Genomic DNA, 6000 nt, shown 5'->3' with positions numbered 1-6000 from the left:
TGTACCACGCCCATGGAATGTAAACAATCTTAGAAGATATTATTATTAATAAAATGTGCTTTTATCGGTGAACATTTCAAAGTTATGACTACCTCTGATGCATGAAGTTACTGTTCTTAAGAATCAAACAGAAACTTGGTTAAGTGCAGTCCTCGGACCAAAAACCTTGTGGAAATTGATGTCTTGTCATTTGTTAAACAGAACCTTAGCTATGTCGGGTCTTCGGACCTCCTGCTTTGGGAAAATTAACATTTGAAGTTATCATTTTTAAGAATCAAACAGAAACTTGGTTAAGTGCAGTCCTCGGACCAAAAACCTTGTGGAAATTGATGTCTTGTCATTTGTTAAACGAGAACCTTAGCTATGTCGGGTCTTCGGACCTCCTGCTTTGGGAAAATTAACATTTGAAGTTATCATTTTTAAGAATCAAACAGAAACTTGGTTAAGTGCAGTCCTCGGACCAAAAACCTTGTGGAAATTGATGTCTTGTCATTTGTTAAACAGAACCTTAGCTATGTCGGGTCTTCGGACCTCCTGCTTTGAGAAAATTAACATTTGAAGTTATCATTTTTAAGAATCAAACAGAAACTTGGTTAAGTGTAGTCCTCGGACCAAAAACCTTGTGGAAATTGATGTCTTGTCATTTGTTAAACAGAACCTTAGCTATGTCGGGTCTTCGGACCTCCTGCTTTGGGAAAATTAACATTTGAAGTTATCATTTTTAAGAATCAAACAGAAACTTGGTTAAGTGCAGTCCTCGGACCAAAAACCTTGTGAAAATTGATGTCTTGTCATTTGTTAAACAGAACCTTAGCTATGTCGGGTCTTCGGACCTCCTGCTTTGGGAAAATTAACATTTGAAGTTATCATTTTTAAAAATCAAACAGAAACTTGGTTAAGTGCAGTCCTCGGACCAAAAACCTTGTGGAAATTGATGTCTTGTCATTTGTTAAACAGAACCTTAGCTATGTCGGGTCTTCGGACCTCCTGCTTTGAGAAAATTAACATTTGAAGTTATCATTTTTAAGAATCAAACAGAAACTTGGTTAAGTGCAGTCCTCGGACCAAAAACCTTGTGGAAATTGATGTCTTGTCATTTGTTAAACAGAACCTTAGCTATGTCGGGTCTTTGGACCTCCTGCTTTGGGAAAATTAACATTTGAAGTTATCATTTTTAAGAATCAAACAAAAACTTGGTTAAGTGCAGTCCTCGGACCAAAAACCTTGTGGAAATTGATGTCTTGTCATTTGTTAAACAGAACCTTAGCTATGTCGGGTCTTCGGACCTCCTGCTTTGGGAAAATTAACATTTGAAGTTATAATTTTTAAGAATCAAACAGAAACTTGGTTAAGTGCAGTCCTCGGACCAAAAACCTTGTGGAAATTGATGTCTTGTCATTTGTTAAACAGAACCTTAGCTATGTCAGGTCTTCGGACCTCCTGCTTTGGAAAAATTAACATTTGAAGTTATCATTTTTAAGAATCAAACAGAAACTTGGTTAAGTGCAGTCCTCGGACCAAAAACCTTGTGGAAATTGATGTCTTGTCATTTGTTAAACAGAACCTTAGCTATGTCGGGTCTTCGGACCTCCTGCTTTGGGAAAATTAACATTTGAAGTTATAATTTTTAAGAATCAAACAGAAACTTGGTTAAGTGCAGTCCTCGGACCAAAAACCTTGTGGAAATTGATGTCTTGTCATTTGTTAAACAAAACCTTAGCTATGCCGGGTTCTCGGACCTCCTGCTTTGGGAAATTTTACATTTGAAGTTATAATTTTTAAGAATCAAACGAAGAATTGGTTAAGTCTTATCTTCGGACCATAACTTTGATCAAAGTTATCTCCTTATTATGTCTGGATGTTAATGCGTTATTGTTTATTAACTCGGATCTTAAGTTCTATATCTTTAAGTGTTAAGTAAGTTTGTGTAAGGAATGGTCCTCGGATCTTACATCTTACTAGAAACAGTGCTATGCTTTACAAGGGTTTAATCGTTATATGACGTCCTCTCTTCTTTTTAATCGAGACATTGTTCAAATATATTAACCATGTCACCTTTTATTAAATCTTTAATAATATGCGCATGATTATGTGGAAGTTATGATTGTGCAATCCTTGGAGTTAGATTTGTGTACTCTGAGAAACTTTTGCTATGACTTAATGGGAAACTTTTGTAATAAGTACAAAAAGAATAAAGTAAAAACAGGTACAACCCGAGTGGAAAGCAAATGAAATTGTTCTTCATTGATCAGTCAAATATACATTACAGATATAATTCAAATATGGAAAAAGAGAAGTCCTAAAGATAAGTCCTAAGCCTTTGGAGGGGGGTCTTGCTGAGAGGTACTGGTGCCCTTGGTCTTTCTCAACTCCAGCTCAAAAGGAGTCAAAACTTGCTTTCCTTTATCTGCTGTCTTCGTTGGAAGGACGTTGGGTTCCATTGTCTGGCTCAAGTCCTTCTCTGCATCCCCTCCTCCTTCCTTCTCTTTGTTGGAACCAGAAGGCTCTGTAGGATCAGGAATTTGCTGTGGGACCACCGGAGGTAGAGCAGGAAGAGTTGTCTCGGGGGTAGGAGTAGCAGCAGGAGCCTCTTCAATCTCCTGTATTTCTAGGGGAAGCCAAACGTTCTCGGACTTCCTCAGATCCGAAGATTGGGGAACTCCTGCTACGTTTAAAGCTTCCCCCCATACTTTTTGACAGTATTCCCGGCACAAAGCCACGAACTCCTCTGTCAGCTGCTCCTCGGTAGTTGCTACCCCTTCATCGAAACTTGCCTGCTTGGCAGCTTGGAGAGAGAGTTGGAAGGAGCTGGCTTCTTCCTTCATCAGCGCCAGTTCCTTTTTCAGATCCGAGCACTCCCTTTGAGCTTGGGAGAGCTCTTCATCTCTTTCGCGAAGGAGCTTAAGCTGTCCTTCTATCTGGGTCTTCATGGTCTTTAAGTTTGACTCGACCCCATTTTTCTCTCTCCTCAGATCAGCCACCTCTGAGGTCAGCTTCTCATTCTCAGCAAGGGCTGTGCCCAAGGACTTCTCAGTCTCCAGCCTGATTTCGAGCTCAGTTCTGGCTATCTTCCGAGTGTCTTCTATAAACTTCTCGGCTACAAAGACCTCCTGAATAGCCTATAACAAAGTATGATGGAATTAGGAATAGTAAAAAAAAAAAAAAAAAAAAAAAAAAAAAAAAAAAAAAAACTTATAAATATTGTTAAAAGTGGAATCTTCTTAAAAAAGGGAAAAAAAAAACTTACCAGCGCTAAGTCTTTTTTTAGTGAGAGGAATAGTTGTGGCTGACCCATCTTTTCCAAGGTCTCCATGTCCTTGGGCAACAGGAGAGGGCGTTCCAACACTTCGGCCAAGTGGTGGGCATGGCCTTGTTGAACCGCCCTTATACTGGACTGGCAGGAGATGGGTGCGCCGTCCAGTCTTAGATCGGGGGACCAGGTGGTCGGTGCTCGGCGCACTTCAGCCTCGTCCCTGATTTCCCCGATTTCAACCGAGCGGGCCCTACCCTTGCCTTTGTCCAGCTTCTGCTGCTGGACCGGAGGGAGTTGTTGTCGTGGCTTCTTGGGGTCCTTATTGATCGTCCCATCGGTATCCCCCTTTCTCTTCTTCTTGTGGTCCTCGGCTGGAAGTTTTGGCTCAGCTGGAGGAGGGGGAGGTGGTAAAGATGGGGGAACTTGGGACATCCCCGTCTTTTTCTCTGCAACCTTAGCAGCTCTACTGGTGAGGAGACCCTCCATTCTTCCCATATTTTCTTCGGACTCGTCCTCGGGTAGGGCAACCACCAGCCCTGCAATTCCAGAGGCCTCGGTGGCTTCTTCCTCCTCGTCGGAAAGTACAACAAACTGATTCCCGCGAGGTCTCTCGGTGTCTTCGAGATGGAATTGATCTATCTCGTCGTCAAGAGTATGCGAAGAAGACACCTGCTCTTCTGGAACGACAGTTGCTTGTGAGTGCACAGTTAGGGGAATGGCTGCTATAGGCCGGTTGTACAAAACGGTGTTAGGAGCGTCCGGGAGGTCGCGGTCGTCCAGAAAGTGGGGCCGAGCTACATTTATCCTCTTTCGTCTTCGGTCACCCGCAACTATGGCGTTCTCTATTTCCTGGAAGTCCGAGGAAATGGGAGTATACCCTAGAATGAGATGAGCAGCCCGGAGTTGTAAGTCTTCGCTAACGAACACCTCGGAGCGAAGTACTCGGTTTAGATCTGCGACGTTACAGTGACTCAGACGAGGATGCACGTGTTGCTTATCTGCAAAAAAGACATCAAAACAAACAAACCTGGTCAGATTCACACAGATATTTAACAAGTATAAGTAAGTATGAATATGCATTTCTGTGTGTGTTAGAAGAAGTTGTGTTGTGGGGAGATTAATCCTACGGCATCGCACCTGGATCCCCCCACTCAACTGGGTAGTGGAAGCCGTCGTGCCAGTTCCCAGAGACGATCAGGTGGTCGTCCTTCATGCCTTTGTTGGATTTGGGCAGACAGGAGATTAACCTAACGACACTAGAACGGGACTTAATGTAGTAACCTACATTGGAAAGTTTATGGGACTCATATAGAAACACGACATCGTGCCATGTGAGGTTTGAACCCATCTGCTCGTTCAGAGCATCTACGCTACCCAAAACTCTAAAAACGTTTGGGAGGCACTGATCGGGACACAACCGGTGGTTGCGAAGGTACTCCCTAGTTACAGGTTTCATTGGAAGGGTCATCCCACACTCTATAAAGGCTATCATTGGGATGATAACCTCTCCCTCTTTCCTAGAACCGGCCACGGCTTCTGCCGGGCAATATTTTAACCCTACATCACTGGGAATACGGTATTTGGCCCTAAAGCCTTCCATCCCAGCGGCGGTATCAACTAAACACTTAAACCTACCCATTAGAAAGGAACGAAAGGCTAAACTCTAAAAGGGAGAATATCTACGAAGACAGCCGAGGACTGTATCCGAGGAGAAAAGGTTAAGAGTAGAGAAAGCAAGAACTTACAAAGTTGAAGGTACAGGTTTCCACGGTTTTCTGCAGGTAAAGTATGATTGTTGGTGTTTTGATGGGATTAGTCCCTGATGAATTAAATGAAGGCGCAGGTTCCCGAAGCGTCGCGACGTGCGAAAAGGCGGCCTCGAAATTATATTTGTCCCGCCTAAAATTTCGTGGAGTAGCGAGGACCGTTGGATGCCCATCTCACCGTTGAACGTGGGAGACAAAATGTAACTTATAGTAATAAATACGCGTGTTCTTGAAAATAAAACCACCAAGTGGCATCTTCTGGGACGCGAAACGATTTCCACACGTGCCATCACTCACAAAGTGTGTGGAGTAGGTTCTTGTCGGATCAAAACCCTATTTTTCTCCTCGGACGTTGAAAATTAGAGTTTTGAGGGGCTATTGTGGGGGGCAAAAAGATCCTGATGAGAATGTGGGCCTTTTGGGCCGTGTTAAGGAAGGCCGACCTGCTCCTGGGTGTAGAATTTGTTAGTACTATGGGTCGGCCCATACGCCGAGGATCCGAGGATCCAGCCGAGGGTGAACTTACCCTCGGATGGACACCGAAGAACTTGGGATTTCGTAGTAAAGATTAGGGGATGACACGGTTAAGGCCAATGGTTAAAAGGGGGAAACCCTAGAATGCCCCAGAAGCACCGGTATTGAAGAAATGTCAAAGATAAAGGTTGCCACCTCCACATTAAAGACCCTGCACCTACCACCCTGGCCGCATTTATGGGGAAGTGACACATGAACAGTGGAAGAGAAACTTCTGGTTACTATTCAAAGGCACTGAGAAAAGAAATATTTGGGCTAAGGGGGAGGTGAGGCAACACGTGTACAAAGTATTCAAAAGAGTAGTATTTAAAGAGCAATCTAAGACAGAAAATAGGATCCCCTTTTTGTAACTTAAAGGAAAGAGAAAGAGGGAGAGAGAGAGAAATAATATAAGAACAGTTCTCGGCTTACGTCCGAGCAGATTGACTTATAGTATTCTTTGTTGTT

The sequence above is a fragment of the Castanea sativa genome, chromosome 2, assembly GCF_040712315.1.
Source record: "Castanea sativa cultivar Marrone di Chiusa Pesio chromosome 2, ASM4071231v1".
Classification (NCBI taxonomy): Eukaryota; Viridiplantae; Streptophyta; class Magnoliopsida; order Fagales; family Fagaceae; genus Castanea; species Castanea sativa.
The sequence above is the reverse complement of the archived record's forward strand: the minus strand, read 5'-3'. Positions refer to the sequence as shown.